Genomic DNA, 20,051 nt, shown 5'->3' with positions numbered 1-20,051 from the left:
TTTGGCCTTTTCCCCTTGCCCCTCTCCTTATTGCCAAGCTTTGCATAGATTTTCTTGATTTTTTGGAGCAATGTTTCACTTTTTCCCTTGCCCCCAACTGGCCCTTTTCGATTGCTAGACCGAAAGTTTATTTAAAAAAAAGGTTGTTATCCAGGGTTTTGCGGCAGAATTTCGCCTTTTCCTTGCCCTAACATGAAACTTTGGGAAATAGTTGTTTTGAAAGTTTGGACATGAAACTTTGCCCTAACAGGAAACTTTGGGAAATAGTTGTTTTGAAAGTTTGGACATTAAGGTGTAAAAACCTTTTAAAACATACAAAATTCCTTTCCTTTAACTTGCCAAGGGGAAAATTTAAAAGAATAAGTTTATTTTTTCTATTTTTACACTATTTTTCTCTATTTCGGGGTAGAAATTCTCCTTTTCCCCTTGCTCTCAATCGGCATTTTTGAGATTGAGAACGACACAATATTGTGTTGAAACTCATTTTTCCTGAACACTGCAGGCCATGCGAGGTGGACCCATGTACTTTGACGACTATCTCGCACCCATGCTTTTGGGGCAGAATTTGGCCTTTTCCCCTTGCCCTCACCTTGCTTTTGGAGTATAAAAAACCATTTTTCAATCATACAAAATTCCTTTCCTTTAATTTTCCAAGGGGAATTTTTTTAATAAAAGTTTACATATAATGCCTAATTGGTGTGCCAGGCACTCTAGAAAGAGATTCACTAACTGTAAATGCCCTCGATTGGCATTTTTGACATTGAGAACCACACAATATTAAGCTGGGACACATTTTTTTTCAAACATTGTTGCGGCGAACCCATGTATTTTGACGATTGTCTTGCACCCGTGCTTTTGGGGCAGAGTTTGGCCTTTTCCATTTGCCCTCAAGTTATTGCCAAGCTTGCACTAATTTTCTCAATTTTTTGGGGTGGAGTTTCACCTTTTCCCCTTGCCCCCAATTGGCGCTTTCCGATTGCTAGATGGAAAGTTTTTAAAAAAATTGGTTGTTTTCCAGGGTTTTGCACTACTTTTTCTCTATTTTGGGGTGGAATTTTGCCTTCTCCCCTTGCCAACAACCGGGACTTTTTATTAACAAGGGGAAAGTTTGGAAACTAGGGTGTTTTTGCATTGTTTTCCTCAATCTTGGGGCAAAATTGGTGTATAAGCTTAGGAATTCGTGTGATAGTGGACATAGTTGCACCACAACTAAGTCTATTATTACAATGGTAGAAAATGGTACGATGTTAAGCTGAGACACATTTTTCTCGAACACATTGTGTGTGTGTGTGTGTGTGTGTGTGTGTGTGTGTGTGTGTGTGTGTGTGTGTGTGTGTGAGAGAGAGAGAGAGAGAGAGAGAGAGAGAGAAAATAAGATGCTAATTCCATATATTGGTTTTTGGCATTGACAAGGCCCAAAGCAAGAAGCCAAGTCCAAGGTTGAAGGCAAGCAAATCCAAGGCAAAGAGTGAGCAAATCTTCAAGGTCTAAACAAAAATTTGAAAATTACAATTTTTAAGCGTAAATATCATAATTTTTCAGGTGGGATTACACTAAACCAGTCCTCTTGACATTGCATTTTCTTTGCGTTTCGTGGGTGCAATCACCTTATGGTGTTCTCAAGGTCAAAATGAAAATCTCAAGGTAAATATTAAAATTTGTTAGGTAGGACTACACTAAGCTAATCTTTTAGAGCACTCTCATAGCCAAATGTTTTTTTTCAAAACACTGATGATGAAGGGCACGACAATTAGGCTAGCCCTCCACTATATTTGGAGATTTCTAAATGAAATTCCTCCAAGTTTCATGCGTGCTATCACCTTGGGGTGAAATTTAGAGATAAATCTCAAAACTCGTAGGTGGGATTGCACTTAAGTTAGGATGCTTTTCTCCAAAACATGGGTGCTTTTAGTTTCATGGGTGCTATCACCTTTCGTAGGTGCTATCACCTTGAGGTGAAAGTTTAGAGGTGGATCTTAAAATTCATAGGTGGGATTGCACTAAACTTGGATTTTTCCTGTGTGTCAATGAGTGGTGGTCTTTTGACGTGGTGTGTTTTCCCTTGGGACCAGAAAGAGAAGCAAAAGCCTTTAATTTGGTGATGGTTCAAACGGTCTCACCTACAATCAATGTTTTGTGGTTGACTTTATCATGATTGAGATTATTTGGCCCTGTTTTTAAAAATAAGATATCCATGGATGGAAGTACACTAAACCAATCTTCGAGCACTCCAACACACAATGATTTTTATTAAAATTTGTTAGGTGGGACTACACTAAGCTGATCTTTTAGAGCACTCTCATAGCCAAATGTTTTTTTTCAAAACACTGATGATGAAGGGCACGACAATTAGGCTAGCCCTCCACTATATTTGGAGATTTCTAAATTAAATTCCTCCAAGTTTCATGCGTGCTATCACCTTGGGGTGAAATTTGGAGATAAATCTCAAAATTCGTAGGTGGGATCGCACTTAAGTTAAGATGCTTTTCTCCAAAACACGGGTGCTTTGAGTTTCATGGGTGCTATCACCTTTCGTAGGTGCTATCACCTTGAGGTGAAAGTTTAGAGGTGGATCTCAAATTCATAGGTGGGATTGCACTAAACTTGAATTTTTCCTGTGTGTCAATGAGTGGTGGTCTTTTGACGTGGTGTGTTTTCCCTTGGGACGAGAAAGAGAAGCAAAAGCCTTTAATTTGGTGATGGTTCAAATGGTCTCACCTACATTCAATGTTGTGTGGTTGACTTTATCATGATTGAGATTATTTGGCCCTCTTTTTTAAAATAAGATATATATGGATGGAAGTACACTAAACCAATCTTCGAGCACTCCAATACACAATGATTTTTCCCAAAATGTGAGTGGTGAAGATGGGTGGTGGCAAAGGGAAACCCTTGCCTATATTTGAAGTTTTTTACACCCTAAATTTCTCTGAGCTTTGGAGGTGTTCTTGCTTTCTAGTTGGAATTTAGAGGTGAATTCCAAATTTGGAAGTGAGAATGCACTAAACCTAGGTTTGAACAATGTTTAAAGGAAAATTATAGCTTTTGAGACAACTCTCTCCCTCCCCCCTCCCTCTTTCTATCATAGCCACTTTTGGCCACGAGCTATCCTCTATCTCTTTGTAGGTTTTCTCAACTTCAAATAATGATTTCAAAAGTAAATTCAAAAGTAAAAGTTATGTGGGATTACACTAAACATAGCTCTTTTCTGAGCACTTGGATAAAAAATATCAATGCTACAATACTTGAGAGCTTTAAGATTTCTTTTGGAGTGATTTAGTCTATCACCCTACTAATTAAAACATCTCTCTCTCTCTCTCTCTCTCTCTCTCTCTCTCTCACAGTCACTTTTGACCACTAGCTACCTCTCTACACCTTTGCACCATAGCCTTCAGGGCCATTGGGACTACTACACCTATGTTCTATCATGCTGCCATGATGTCTAAATTGATTATACATATTGAACTATTAAAAGAGGCCCAATGGAACCTAGTCTCAACATCTCCAAGCATCAGGAAAGTGCATGATTCACGCTCATGAGAAAAGCCGCTCTATTTCTTTTTTTTACACATGAAACATGCAATTCCTAGCCTTGTGAAGCACACACACACACACACACACTGAAAAGAGGTTGAATACAACCTCATCTCAACATATCTTAACATCAGGCAAGTGCATGATTCACACTCATGACAAAAGGCACTCTATATTTCTGAAAAACTACATGGCACGTGCAATTCCTCTCTCTCTCTCTCTCTCTCTCTCTCTCTCTCTCTCTATATATATATATATATATATATATATATATATATATATATATATATATATACTCTCTCTCTCTCTCTCTGAGAGAGAGAGAGAGAGTATTAGAGAGAGAGAGAGAGAGCAATTCCTCTCTCTCTCTAATACTCTCTCTCTCTCTCTCAGAGAGAGAGAGAGATTATATATATATATATATATATATATATATAGAGAGAGAGAGAGAGAGATATATAGATATATATATATATATATATATATATATATATATATATATATATATATATATATATATATAGAGAGAGAGAGAGAGAGAGAGAGAGAGAGAGAGAGCAATCAAGAAAGTTTGTGCCAAAAACTAGCCCGAATATTTTTTATTTTAGAGGAAACCCAAGTAATTTCTCATACTACAGTTATAAACATAGAGCTCATTACCTCATTTGTGTTATTCTAAGAAAGAAATATTGCATGAGACAAGTAAGGCCCCTTGACATGTCCACATGTCAATCAACTAGACTTTTCCTCTCAATCACGGGCAACATAGCTGTCCAAAATGGAGAAGGAAATGGGAGAGCCAATCTATTGCAGTGGGGCAGGAAAACTCTGATAACCAATCTACCAAACTTCAAGCTTCCTCTCCTTCTTAATGTATGTAGCCATGATAAACACATTTTCTAGCACCATAGAGAGAGATAAAAGAGTCCAAATGTAACCCCTTCTCAACATTCCCTACTATAAAAGAAGTCATTCTGCATTTCAAAAAAAAAACACATGGCACATGCAATTCCTAGCATTGTGAGGTATAGATAGATAGATAGATAGATAGAGAGAGAGAGAGAGAGAGAGGTCAAGAAAATTTGTGCCAAAAACTAACCCCAAAATTTTCTATTTCAAAGGAAACCCAAGTGATTCCTCATATTACAGTGGAAAACGTAGATCTCCTTACCCTATTTACGTTATTCTGAGAAATATTGCATGAGACAAGCAAGACCCCTTGAAACTCTTGCTCTTAGCATAGCAATCAAAAATGGAGAAGGAGCTGGGAGAGCCAGTCTATTGCAACGGGGCAAGAAACTCTTATAACCAATCTACCAAACTTTAAGATTCCTCTTCTTCTTCATGCAGGTAGCCATGATAAGCACGTTTTGTAGCACAATAGGAAGACCCCATTACGGGGCAGGTTTTGAATGTGATATGGGCAATGCTAATAGACTTGCCGATTAGTCTTGATACCTAAGCATATTATTTCAATGTGAATTGGGAGAACCAACCTACAATATTTGGAGAAGGAATTGGAAAAGCCAATCTACCACATTGGGTGAGAAAACCAACAAAACCACTCTTACCACACTTGGGTGGTTCAAGCTTTCTCTCCTTCTTCATGCAAGAACCCATGAAAAATCTGTTCTTGATGTCATAGAGAGAACCAATGATAGGAGATGCTAAATAACCTTCAAGAAGTCTCACAACTGAGTCTTCAACTCCAATGGTGTCATTTCATATTCAATTTATCCTATGACGTCTATTAAATTTAATATATATTACTGATAGAAGAAGTGGGAGGATGCATGAAAGGAAAGGTTTGTTAAAGCAATAGAAAGGATCTATTAAACAACCCTTGAACTCATGCGCACTCTTTATTCCTTCCTTGGGTATAATACTCCAATTAATATGATGTGTTGAGGGTATTTTATGCTTGCATTTGGAAGTTAGTATAGATAAGGAACTTCCCTACCTTAAGTACACTACTTTAATTAATAATATGATGTATTGAGGATATTTTATGCTTGCATTTGGGAGTAACTAAAATGATAAAACTTATGCACTCATTATGAACTTAGTGTTTTCTCTCTTGCTTTTGACAGAAGCATTTATGAGGACAAGGGACACATGCCTTTGTCTTCCTGAATCTACAAGTCATTCCTCTCATGTGCGTCCACGCCGAAAGGTTGCACGAAATTATCGACGTCAACTCGCTATACAACATACGATATACTTGCTAGAGGATGCCTTGCCATGCTCAACAAATGGCCATGGTCGTGGTAGGTGTCCCTCCACATTTGTGGAGGGCTCTATCCATGGTGATGTTACTATTCCACAAGTTCCTTTGAAAACTGTCATGCAAGGACAAGGACGAAGACAACACACTCTTTCATGTTTGTATGCGACAAGAAGATATCGTCGACAACGGGCAAGGCAACGCACCTCCAACATAAGATAGCAGCGCCATCAACATGACGGACACTTTTGCCCTCTCATAGATGCTCAAAATGAGGAACAAGTCCCGTATGTTCAGGACACATCACTTGGAGGAATTGCTTGCATTCTACATGCCTATCCATGTCTACGAGGTTTCCACCCTTCCATGCTACCATTGATACATGTCTCATTGCCTACAAATCATACAGGAACCATGTCCTCCTTCTGTGAGTTTTGTGGTGCACGTCTTTGGCCGTGTGAAAAGAAGAAGGAAGATACACCATCAATGGGAAAATATTGTTGCAAAGGTGGGAAAGTATCCCTCTTTCCTCTTGCAAGACCGCCAGATGTATTGGCCGTGTGAAATGAAGAAGGAAGATACACCATCAATGGGAAAATATTGTTGCAAAGGTGGGAAAGTATCCCTCTTTCCTCTTGCAAGACCGCCAGATGTATTGGAGAGGCTACTCATTAATAGTGATGCTTTGAGGAGGTCTTTCAGAAGAAACATCAGGAGTTACAATAGTGTTATGGCATTTGCATCTGTTGGAGCTACCATTGATGAGACATTGATGGGTAGGTCTGGTGCATATTGCTTTCGTGTACATGGCGGTGTGTACCATCAAATTGGTTCTTTGCTACCACATGAAGCAGGGGCTCCAAAATATGCACAGATATATGTATATGATACTGAGCATGAGGTTCGGAATCGTATGAGTGCCTTGAATGGTTTGAATTTGTCCACTCTTGAAGCATTATCAATGATGATGCGATCATGTAATCCGTATGCGAATGCCTTCTACAATGTTGGTAGAATGTTACGTGACAATCTTGGTGTGGAGATCAAAATGACAATTTGTGAGAATAGAAATACTTCCAGGCAATACTTGATACCTGTTGGCAATGAGGTTGCTGCTATTATGCCAGGTCAAGGGGATGTACAAACAGTTGGCCATCGAGACATTGTGATACATTGTCAAAATGGAAGGCTCCAAAGGATTTCAAATCTACGCAGGTCGTACATGCCACTATTGTATGTTCTTCTCTTTCCATGGGGAGAAGATGGATGGCATATCAAGATTCCTTATGATAATGTGCATGGCCCTTTGGATGCCTTGGTTGGTCGACAATGTGTCACTCAAAGAGAGTACTATGCATATTGGCTATAGGTTCGTGTTGATACACAGTCATGCTTGCTTCACGGGGGTCGTTTATTTCAACAATTTATGGTTGATGCATATTGTGCCATTGAGGAATGTCGTCTTGCATGGGTCCGTACAAATCAGCAGCAGACATTGAGGGCATAATTGTATGCAGGCTTGGTTGACATGGTGCATTTGTTTGGGAGTGATGCTGTAGTTGAACGGTTTGCAGGTCGAAGAATTGTCTTACCCTCATCTTTTATAGGCATCCCTCGGCACATGTACCAATTGTATCAAGATGAAATGGCAATTTTGCGTGCAAAGGGAAAGACATACCTATTTATCACATTCACATGTAACCCCAAATGGCCAGAAATAAATGAGGCATTACTTCTAGGACAGGTTTCCCCTGATCAACCAGACATAACCACCAGGGTTTTCTTCTTGAAACACTCGAGCATGATGAAGTATATCTTAAAGAAATATATTTTTGGGAAAGTGGTGGCTTACATGTCTGTCGTGGAGTTCCAAAAGAGAGGCTTGCCACATTCTCATACATTATTGATTCTAGATCCTCGATGTAAGACTCAATCAACATTTGACTATGACAAGATGGTTTGTGCAGAGCTACCAGATAAAAATCATTTTCCAGTGCTGCATGATATCATTGTTAGTTGTAACATTCATGGTCCATGCGGTGAGCTCAATAGTTCATCTCCTTGCATGGTTGATGGTTGATGTATTAGAAAATATCCACGTTCATTTTGTGAGCAAACAAGCATGGATAATAATGGCTACCCCATTTATGTGCGACGAAACAATGGCTTCACCGCCAAGGTTAGGGGTTCTACTATTGATAACCGATGGGTTGTGCCATATAATCATGTTTTGTCAACACTATTTAATGCGCATATCAATATTGAGGTATGCTCAACAATTTCAGCCGTCAAGTATGTCTATAAGTACATCTACAAGGGGCATGATAGGGCAACTGTAAGATTCCATACATCGGTACGTGATGCAGAAAGGGTGAACATTGATGAGATAGACATGTACACGGATGGCCGTTGTGTATCTGCATCTGAGTCTTGATGGAGAATTTTTGAATATCCTTTGCACAATGACGCACCAGTTGTTCAGAGATTGAGTGTGCATGTCCCAGTTGGTCAAATGGTGACTTTTCGAGATAATGATAGACTTAATGATGTCTTGCAAAGAGATAATGCAGAGAAGACCACTTTGACAGAGTGGTTCACATGCAACTTGGAGAATCCTGAAGCAAACGATAGTTTGTACATTGATTTATTTTCAAAAGTGGGTGTGGAATTCGGGTTCCAAGAAATGGACAAAGAGACGTCGTGGGGACACTATTGTTAAGTATGGAGCCTGATTTACCCTTGTAATTTTCTGTGGTAAAAGCGCACATTTGTAAGGCCCCCATTATGAGGAGAAGCCATCGTGCGTGAAGGAAAATCACTCACCAGAAACCAAAATTTTCACGGACAAGAATCAGGGGCAACTTTAAAGGCCTCGGGGGCGGAGGTCCCCCAAGACTTTTTTTTTCGCCGGAATATTATGACCGGACGGTGGCCGGAAAGTGGTCGGAAAACAACCGGTCGGTTGGCCGATGGCCGGTAGTCAATGGCCGGTGGCCGGTGGTCGGAAGTCAATGGCCGGTGGCCGGTGGACGAATTCAATGGCCGGTGGCCGAATTCAAAAGCGGACTTGTCTTCTCAAGGGCGGCCACACATGGGCGGATTGGAGGGTCCGATTTGGACTTATTCGCACAAGGGCGGCTACACATGGTTGTCTCTCATAAGAGAGGACAGCCCTTTTGGCCTATAAAAGGAGGCCATTTCTACACACATTTCATAGTGTGAAGTTGATGCAACAAGGTGAGTGTGAGGTGGTGAGAGTGAAGCAAGGCGGGAGCTCCATTAAGGGTATAATCCCTTTGTAAACTACTTCTTGTTTTGAAGTACTAAAGCCATTGAGTGGCTACTTTCCCGTGGACGTAGCCCACATTGGGTAAACCACGTATATCGTGTGTACTCTCTCTCTCTCTCTCTACTCTATAATCTCGTGTATATAAATCTGTCTCTCTCCATTAAGTAATCTACTCAATTATCTATTTAGCTACGTCTTATTTCCTAACAACTGGTATCAGAGCAAGGTTTGCTCGTAGCTAAATTATCTCAAGGAAAGGATTCCTTGAATTGAGTGGGAGTTATGGCAGAGGAAGGGAAGCGCAAGATTGATAAGTTCAACGGCAAAAACTACCAACATTGGAAGATGCAGATTGAAGACTATCTCTACCAAAAGGACCTCTATTTGCCACTAGGCGGTCTTGCGAAGCAGCCCGCAACAATGGCAGATGAAGCATGGATTGTCCTTGATCGAAAGGCACTGGGAACAATCCGGTTAAGCTTGGCGTCAACAGTGGCCTTCAATGTTTCGGAGATGAAGACCACGGAGGACTTGATGAAGTCACTTGACGACTTCTACGAGAAACCATCGACATCCAATAAGGTATTTCTTATGAAGCGCTTGTTCAATCTAAAGATGGTAGAGAATGGTTCAATTGCAGAACACCTAAATGACTTTAACACAAACATAAGTCAACTTCAATCAGTGAAAATCAATTTCGATGACGAAGTGCGAGCTCTCCTTATACTATCATCTCTACCGGATAGTTGGGACAGCCTTGTGATGGCTGTAAGTAATTCTATCTCTGGCACAAATACTCTTAAGTTTGATGATGTTGTGGGTGTTCTCCTAAGCGAGGAAATGCGAAGGAGAAGCACAGGAGAATCATCAAGTGCTGCACTATCAGTGGAAATGTAAGGTCTCTGACCCCAACCAAAAAGAGCACCCTTGTACCATGAAATGATCATAATGGAAAAACGTTACTATTTTTAGCAGTTTTCCATATTCTGTCAGCGCCATGATATTTAGAATGTTATAAAGCTTCAAAATGTGAATTAAAATAATTTTTGTGAAAAATTTCCAAAAATAGTAAGTTTTTGGTCACCCGACCCGTCCAGTCTCGACCGTCTCGAAAATCTGCACCCGTACCCCGAATTTGAAAAAAATGCATTTTTCGGACCCCGGGGGCTGCTAAATATGGCAGGTACTCGGGCCAGTACGTCTTAGTTAGAGCTTCGAATAGCAATTTACGGCATCAAAATCCGACTCGTATGACCCGTTTTAGCCTAGAACCAATTTTCCTAAAAATTGTCCGGGGAGGTACTGGGGGCCCGGAACTGTGTGGGAACAGGTTCCAGCCCACTCCAGATCAGCTATAGCAGCTAGGGGGCGCCCTATTGCTTTGTGGGAGTCCTGGGAGAGTTTCCAAGCCAGTAACTAAGTCTTAGAGTTAGTTAAACTAGCCAACCTGACACTTGGTGAGTAGGCAACTAGACTTGCCAATGCAGTGAACTGAGTGCTCCTCCAGATGCTAATAGCAGGGCTGGTCGATTTTCAGCCTGTAGGAGCCTATTTAAAGGCCCACACACACACACACACAGGCATGTATGCTCACACACACACATTGCATACTCACACACCTACACACTGGGAAGGTGCTACCGGCACACACACAGCTTTTGAAGGAGAAGCAAGGAGGGAGGTGCTGCCTAAATTCCCATCTCGAGGATTCATTGCATCAGAAATTTAAGAGTATTATCAGCCCCTAATCACGGTAATTATGGTTTAATTACTGCTCTTCTTAATCTCATCATTACCCACTCATAATTCTTGTCTACTATGCCTACTTCTGGCTATAATTCTCTATAGCTGCTCTCTAAGTTTTCATAGCTACACTTCATTACATAATTATCATTCATTTAGTTAGTTTATTCAGCCATTCATCATCCTTAATCAAGGATTGATGCATGATTAGGAAAGATTCTCTCTCTAGGCGGTATAGTCAATAAATTGTCAACTAGTAATAGTGTAGATTTGTCAGAATTCAATCTTTCACTACTCAATAGAGTTGTAATTAAATTATACTTAATCTTCTCTCACATTTAGATGTGATTAAGGCTGAAAATTAATCCGTCATTAGTCCAATAAGAAGAAGGTTTTTCCATCACACATGCTGCGGTCACTCTGCACCTTCACATTGCTCTAGGAAAATGAATGAGCTTGCTTACTTCATATCTTTCGTGAATCAATTAAAAAAAACTCTGAATTTCTTAATCATCTAAGCCAAGTAATTAACCTTAGAGTCGTTTCCCATAGGGTGGATACAGAATTACCCTTAAAAATTGCTAGGGCAAAAAGAGAAAAATCTAACCTCGTGCATAAGGAGGAGTCTTTAATAAATCTAATCTGCCGATTGGTTTGTCATGTTACTCTCGGACCTTAGCTCTTTTTTTTTAAGTCTATCATTTAATTAGTGAGAAAAATGGCCCCGGTTAAGAGAACTCGCTTCGGTGGAGCCCACGACCGCGAAGCGGGAACAAGCAATGTCAACGGAAAAGGAAAGGCTCCCATGGAGGAACAAATACCGTCCATCTCACGAGCCTTCGATGAAGAAATGGAAGAGGTAGATCATATTTTTATTTCAAGTTGTTTAAATTAACATTGCATACGCTAGTTAGGAATGTTCATATCCCCGAACATGTTGGAGAAATCCGACGGAAACCTCGGCATTGAAATCATTGTACGTTAAGTTCTAAAGTAAGAAGATAATGTTGATGGATATACTGTTTGCAATAGGAAAGAATGTCTGCTAGGGAAAATTTAGCTCGACGTGTTCATTCTATTTCCAATGTTGAATTAGTCATGAACCCCCTCCTGATCACAGGGGGCAGAGTTCCGGGTTAAGGGCTCTTGAATCCACGTCTGCTGGTTAAGCGGTGGATACCCACGACTGCTGGTTAAGCGGTGGGAACCCATGTCTGCTGGTCAAGCGGTGGGAATGTCCATGTCGTGCTTTCTATGCGGTGGACATACCTAGTTGTATGGGCAGCTAGGCAACAACGGGAGGAGTAAACTCTCGCTGGAGGGGGGATGTTGTACCTCCAGAACATTGGAATTTTTATGAATAAGTTTGAGTAGAATTTTTACTAGAATTCTGTCTTGGTGTTGTTTGCAATACTGGTTGAAGGGCTGTTTTAACGAACAATGTGATTCGGAATTAAACAAGGTATATTTATGTTGAACAACCTTTGTGGTAGTAATTAGGTCACACGATGAAGTGTGAGTGTGGGGGTGGAAAGTGGGGGCTTGGCTCAGGTTGCCAATGCCTACGAGATGGGTGGTCCCGATTGGTCGGGAACTCTCTGTCCCCATAGTGCTTACTCGATATTAGTAATGCTCATTGCCCCTAGAGCGGGGAATTCTCGAGAGTACGTGCCTATGAAACATGGGGAAAAAGGCACTCGAGGCTTCTCTCCTCTTGGAAGGTGGGTCATAGGATCGCTAGATAGTTTAAGTACGCTTCCCCTGCGAGGTGGAGCTAGATCTCGTTGCTAGTAGGCTCGAACTCGACTCACTTTGTGATGAGAGATCGTCCGCTAGTGAACCCTGAACCATTTTGTTTGCTTCCGCTATAGATCTAGTGGCCACCAGGTTTACCATAAGATCCGTTGTTTGATACGACGGGGTGGGGACCTCACAGGAAACAAGAGGAAGGCTTAAGGAGAGGTTCAAAAACCAAAAGGTTCGTGATCGCTCAAGGCGGATCAAGTCACGCACAAAGTCAGTTCTTGAATGTTGGAACTGCGGCAAGAAGGGCCACGTCAAGAAGGATTGCTGGTCCAAGGAGAAGAAGGAGACAGAGTCTCAAGACAACAAGCCAACATCGGAGGCCAATGTGGCAGGTAAAGTAGAGCAAGATGCTCTAATTCTCTCATTAGACAACGTCTCTAATTCCTGGATAGTAGATTCCGGGGCTTCATTCCATGCGACACCACACAAGCAACATTTCCAAGACTACACCAAAGGTAATTTTGGGTATGTATACTTGGGAGATGATGAAGCTTGTGAGATTGTCGGCAAAGGTACAGTTTCTGTCAAAACTGCTAACGGAAATGAATGGAAGCTTAAAGATGTTAGGCATGTTCCTTCTCTTCGCAAAAATTTGATCTGTACAGGACAATTGGACGATGAAGGTCACAACATTGCATTCGGAAACAAACGGTGGAAGATGTCAAAGGGATCTTTGGTGGTTGCCAAGGGTGGAAAAGTCGGTACACTTTACTTGTGTACTGTTAGCACGCAACCTTCAGCTTGTGCAGCAACTACATAAGTTGACAGTGCGGTGTGGCACTACCGACTTGGGCATATGAGTGCCAAAGGAATGCAAATCCTTCAAACAAAGAAGCTTCTACCAGGTTTGAAAGAAGTGGAATTAGAGTTCTGTGAAGATTGTTTTTATGGTAAACAAAAGAGGGTAAAATTTCAAAAATCAGGAAATGAAAGAAAAAATAAAAAACTTGAGTTGGTTCATTCTGATGTTTGGGGTCCTGCAAGTACACCATCACTTGGTGGCTCATTGTACTATGTAACATTCATAGACGATGCGACTAGAAAAACATGGGTTTATGTCATGAAGAATAAATCCGATGTATTTTCCATATTTCAAAGGTGGAAAGCCTTTGTGGAGAATGAAACAGGTACCAAGGTTAAATGCCTCAGATCCGACAATGGAGGCGAATATTGCAGCCAAGCTTTTGTGCTAGCAATGGCATTCGGAGGCAAAGGACAACCCCAAGGACACCTCAACAAAATGGGATTTCGGAAAGGATGAACAGGACAATCATGGAACGAGCACGAAGCATGCGGCTACATGCAGGCCTACCGCTTGAGCTTTGGGCGGAAGCTGTAAGTACGTTTGTGTACTTAATCAATCGGTCACCCTCAACGGCATTAGATGGGGGAGTTCCAGAAGATGCATGGACAGGTAAACCGGTAAATTATGCATTTCTCAAAGTGTTTGGGTGTGAGGCTTTCATGCACATAGATAGAAGCCTAAGATCAAAGTTAGATGCAAAGTCCAAAAAGTGTTTCTTCATTGGCTATGGAGAAGGAGACTTTGGGTATCGCCTATGGAATCCTGAAGATGGTAAAATCTTAAGGAGTAGGGATGTAATCTTTAACGAACAAAATATGTATAAAGATTACTTGGAAAGAAAACAAACAAAAGATACAGGTGATGAGTACATGGAGCTTGAGGACGGTGAAGACTCAAGGACTGCAAACGGTGACAATGTGCAACAACGTCAACCAAATGAGGAGCCTCAACCTATTCCCCGGAGATCTACAAGAGCAAGTAGACCTCCAGAAAGGTTTGTTCCTTCCTTCAACCATCTCTTGATCTCAGATTCTGGAGAGCCGGCATCATATGAAGAATCTATGCAACATGAATCCAAAGAAGAATGGACGAAGAGCATGCAAGTGGAGATGGACTCACTACATCGCAACCAAACATGGGAGTTGGTTGAGTTGCCTAAAGGTAAGCGGGCACTTCAAAACAAATGGGTGTACAAGCTAAAGTTAGAAGAAGGTGGGAAGAAAAGGTACAAGTCTAGGCTTGTGGTAAAAGGTTTTTCTCAATAGAAAGGTATTGACTTCAATGAAATATTTTCTCCTGTTGTAAAAATGAACTCAATTAGGCTTGTCTTAAGCCTTGTGGCTGCTTATGATCTAAATCTCGAGCAAATGGATGTAAATACGGCATTCCCTCACGGTGACTTAGAGGAGGAAATCTACATGCTTCAACCAAAGGGGTATGAAGTAAAAGGTAAGGAGAAAATGGTTTGCAGATTAAAGAAGAGCTTGTATGGTTTAAAGCAAGCATCAAGACAATGGTACTTGAAGTTTGATCGATGGATGTTGGATCATGGATTCACAAGATGAAACTCGGATCACTGCGTCTACACGGAGAATTTGGGAGATGGGAAATTCATCATCCTTATGTTGTATGTTGATGACATGTTGATTGCAAGTGCTAACATGCAGGACATCAAAGACCTAAAAGAGGAGCTGTCCAAATCTTTTTCAATGAAAGATTTAGGTGCTGCAAAGAGGATACTTGGTATGAAAATATCAAGGGACAGGACGAAGAAGACAATAAAGCTATCTCAAGAAGATTACATCAAGAAGGTACTAGAAAGGTTTGCAATGCAAAATGCAAAACCATTTTCTACACGTTTGGCTGGTCATTTTAAACTAACGAAGGATATGTGTCCAAAGACACAAGAGGAGATAGCCTATATGTCTAAAGTTCCATATGCTACATCGGTAGGTTCTCTAATGTATGCTATGGTCTGGACAAGGCCAGACATTGCACATGCAGTGGGAGTTGTGAGTAGGTTCATGGACAACCCAGGTAAAGAGCATTGGCAAGCTGTGAAGTGGATACTTAGTTATCTAAAAGGGACAACAACAAATGCTTTGTATTTTGGAGGAACTGATATTTTTCTAGAAGGGTATGCTGATGCAGATATGGCAGGTGACAAAGATACTCGAAGGAGCACTACTGGCTATGTGTTCACGGTTGGAGGCACAGCAGTAAGCTGGGCTTCAAAGCTGCAGAAAGTGGTTTCACTTTCTACCACGGAAGCAGAGTATGTAGCAATGACGGAGGCAAGCAAAGAAATTCTGTGGCTTCACAGATTCTTAGAAGAGCTTGGATTCAAACAAGACAATTGTGTCTTGTACAGTGATAGCCAAAGCGCTATCCATCTTGCAAAGAACTCAGCCTTTCATTCAAGGACAAAGCACATTGAGGTGAGATATCACTTTATACGCACTCTTTTGGAAGAGGGACAACTAAAGCTAGGAAAGGTGCATACAAGTGAAAATCCTGCAAACATGTTTACAAAGGTGGTCAACAAGGAGAAGTTGAGCTTTTGCTCATCTTCAATCGGCATTCAAGGATAAGAAGCCATAATGGAAAGCAGTCACAGGTTTGGTTTGGAGATCAGTCTCCAAGTGGGAGATTGTTAGGTATGGAGCTTGATTTACCCTTGTAATTTTCTGTGGTAAAAGCGCACATTTGTAAGGCCCCCATTATGAGGAGAAGCCATCATGCGTGAAGGAAAATCACTCACCGGAAACCAAAATTTTCACGGACAAGAATCAGGAATATTCACGGAGGCCCCCGAGACATTTTTTTTCCGTCGGAATATTCTTTTTCGCCGGAATATTATGGCCGGACGGCGGCCGAAAAGTGGTCGGAAAACAACCGGTCGGTTGGCCGGTGGCCGATAGTCAATGGCCGGTGGCCGGTGGTCGAAAGTCAATGGCCGGTGGCCGGTGGCCGAATTCATAGCTTAGCTTAGTAATTAGCTTGGTAGAGGAGATGAGCATGCATTGGAGCTTGGCTCTTGGTTGGATTTGCATCCACATGCCAAGAGTGTGTCGATGTAGGCTTCTATCTCACAAGCTTGGAGTAGGTGATGAGCTCTCCATTAAAGCTTGGAAAGAGATAGCCTTTTTCTTGCTTCTCACATAGATTGTGTGAGAGTGTGTGTGTGATAATGCCTTGTCAAAATCAGTCCCCTCTCTCTCTTGGGCGAGCCCTCTTGCTATTTGCTCTTGTTGTCCTCTCATTGGACCTCCCTAGGGCTAGCCAATGACAATTAAGCAGCATAAGTGATACCCTTCTTACATGTGTCCCCCTTTCCCCTTTTGTGAGAGATTTACGTAATTTAATAATTCAACTAAACTCTCATTGGACCCCTTTGCCTCCTGGCCAATAGGAATCAGGCAAGCCATTGGGCTGTTGAATGCTCATTGGACCCCTTGGGAGACTGTCCAATAGTCTTCTAGAGGACTTAATTCTCATTGGTTCTTTTATCAAGTGTTTTTAAATTAATTAAACTAGATTTACTCTAGCCTAATTCTCATTGGTCCACCTCCAAGGCCATCCAATAGGAATTGGGTACACTGTGTGGGCATCTGGTCTAGGGAGCTGACATGTGTCCCTCATTCCCTTTGTGTAAAGGGAGCTTGTGTGTGTGTGTGTGTGTGTGTGACTTTCTCTATCATCCCCTACATGCAAGGCTCGCCCCCTCCTAAGTAGGGATTGTAAAGACTTTTTTGTACACACACAAAGCATCCAATTCCCCTATGGTTGACCTTTGGACACAACCTTTGAATTTTGGAACCTTAGCATTTTGGAAGTCTTAATGGGCTGAACCTTAGGGTCTTTTTAGCCCATTGTTGCACATGGCTCTTTTGCAGATGGCCCCCCCTTTGGATCCCTATTTTCCCTCCTTTGGATCCCTATTGTGGCCGGTCTGCTAGCTTAACCAATATTCTAGCTTTTTCTCCCCTGGCACTTCCCCATATTAAATGATCACTTTAACATGAAAATAATTTAGGAGAATTAGATATTGATTATTATGACACTTGCAGTCCACATACAGGCTTGCAATTGAGACATTTGTTTGTGACCATTCTATTGTTTTGTGAACCCTCCTCCCCTCATCTCTTATGGGAAATATTTCGACGTTTTTTGTATGAGGACTATCAACACATGTTGGAAATGAGATATGAGTCGTAAGATGGTTGTACACAGGTTGCTGAAGGGTATGCATTGAGAGATTTGCATAACATTCTTCGTACTTTTGGACGAAGTTTAACTGAATTTCCTGGAATTCCAATGCCTAATGAACGCTTTGTGACACGTGATGAAAATAGCTTGCTTTTCCAAGAGAAATGCCTTGACACAATGCAAGAGCTATCCGTGTCACGTGAAATGGATCAGAATCTAAATGAAGATCAAAGGATTTCTTTTGAGGCAGTGTTGCATGCATTGACTATTGATGGTGGGGCTATTTTTTTCCTAGATGGTCCTGCAGGGACTGGGAAAACTTATTTGTATAATTGTTTGTTGTCATGTGTGCGTGGAGAAGGAGAAGTTGCATTGGCCACAACATATTCTGGTATTTCAACATTGCTATTGTGAAATGGACGCACTGCACATTCTAGATTCAAGATACCCTTGGACCTTGATAGTTGTAGCACATACAATATCCCTATTCAAGGTCAACTTGCTGAATTGCTTAGAATGTGCAAGTTGATTGTGTGGGATGAGGCTCCTATGATGCATCGATATGCCTTTGAAGCTTTGGATAGGTCTTTGCAAGATATCATGTGCTCAAAAAATCCATTTGGTGGAAAAGTGTTGCTTGTTGTTGAAAGGTCAACCTTTCAACAACGCTTCCACAAAGATTCCATAAAGATTCCTCAAAGATTCTCTAAAGATTCCAAATAAAGATGTTGATGAAGTGATGAAGACGAAGATGGATGTTGTAATGTGAAGATACAAGCTCATGGACATCATCGAATATCCCGTTATTATCATTTTGAGCCATTACGGCCACTTTTATAATGTTTACGGGAACTTCATATTTTAAGTCGACAATTGTATTTTGGCCAGAGATGCTTGTTGGATGAGCAAAGCCAGCTCACAGTGTTGTAATTAAGCTCTATAGAAGCCTAGGGACACATCAGGTCATTTTGGTCGGACATTAGGTTTTCTAAGGCTTAGTATATAAGCCAAAACCTAAAGCTTTGTAACGAGACTTCTAATAAATCTGATCTTCTGTGTCGTTGGGAGACTGCGAGAGAGTGAGAGAGTGTGTGTGTGTGCTACAGGAGCTACGGTGGTCAGAATCGCAAACAGAGAGCAGTAGTGTGTTGCCCACGAGGAGAGCTACGTGTTGATGCTTACATCACGCGCGTTCGTCTGTGTTTTGGAAGATTCACCCGCGAGCTACTTTTGGAGTTTCGGTGAGTAACTGTTGTCCGTTTTTGCATTTCAACATATCCACGCGATCAGAGCGAGTAGAGCTACACATTAGGCACTTTAGTTTTCGAAAACTTCGACCTGCAAAAACCAGTCAGACATCCTACGCATTTTCTGCACGGAGGGTATTGGGTAGGTTTTTTTGGTCACGGACCTTAGGGAGAGTGGCCTATTGGTGTTGATAGGATATCCCTCAAGTTTCGTAACACATCGAGAATGTCTAATGGGCTTTTGGCTTGCGGTAGTATCATAGGAGACTCTCACATTCACAGAACCGATGGCATCTAGATTTGATATCTTTGTAGGAAGTAGTCATTAGTCGGTCGAGAAGAGGTTGACACCCTTTTCTTGCTTCCACGCACCTGGGGGTCGAGCTTTGTCCTCAGTTGACATTATATGTTAGGTGAGTTATCGCTATGCTGATGTCCATAGCGGCGTATCCGTTCAACATTGGCGCTGTTGCCGGGGACGAGGGCCCTAAGTAGGTGACCGAGACTAGTCCTTGATGATAGAGGTCCATCTGGCTTGCCAGAGTACTATTTACATTTAGATAGAATCAGAGGGTGGTGGACTCTCTAGGTCTTAGGAGGAGTCTAGGGAGCGTGTGTCTAGCCTAGATCCTTCGTCTCAGGTAGTATTAGGTAGTAGTAGGTTGTGGTGTAGAGAGTAGGAGTTGGAGTGGTAGATGTGGTGGTAGGTTGACTTGAGAGTCCGTGTGAGGCTAGGAAGTAACCAAGACATCAAATCACCATCTCACATTGATGAGTAGGAGTAGGGTAAGTAGGATATCTTGATTGCTGATCTAGAGTACTTTATGCATGTCTTATTTGCTGTTAGGCTCATCAGAGAAGTGGAAAACTCTAAGTAGGAAAGATGGTAAATTGTGTTTGGAAGCTGATTTGAAGTCCAAAAGTTTCTGTGATTATTGTTGAGAGCTCTACAGAGCATAGGGAATACTACTGCAAGAAAATTTGCATTTTAATACAGTAGACATCCTACGCGTAGGATGTCTCTAGAGCACTTTTGGCAAGGAATTTGGGAAAACTGTGGTTACCAATGGGTTCAGAGGGTAGGTTTTACCCTAGTAGCATATTGACTTGGGTGTTTTTCCCTATTTTTGTTGACCAAAAGCCAAAAGGCGAAGTCAGAAAACGTAAAATTTCAGAAAAGGCTTAAATTGAGTG

The sequence above is a fragment of the Adiantum capillus-veneris genome, chromosome 28 (assembly GCF_014529385.1).
Source record: "Adiantum capillus-veneris isolate H3 chromosome 28, ASM1452938v2, whole genome shotgun sequence".
NCBI classification, from domain to species: domain Eukaryota; kingdom Viridiplantae; phylum Streptophyta; class Polypodiopsida; order Polypodiales; family Pteridaceae; genus Adiantum; species Adiantum capillus-veneris.
Note: the sequence above shows the minus strand (reverse complement) of the source record.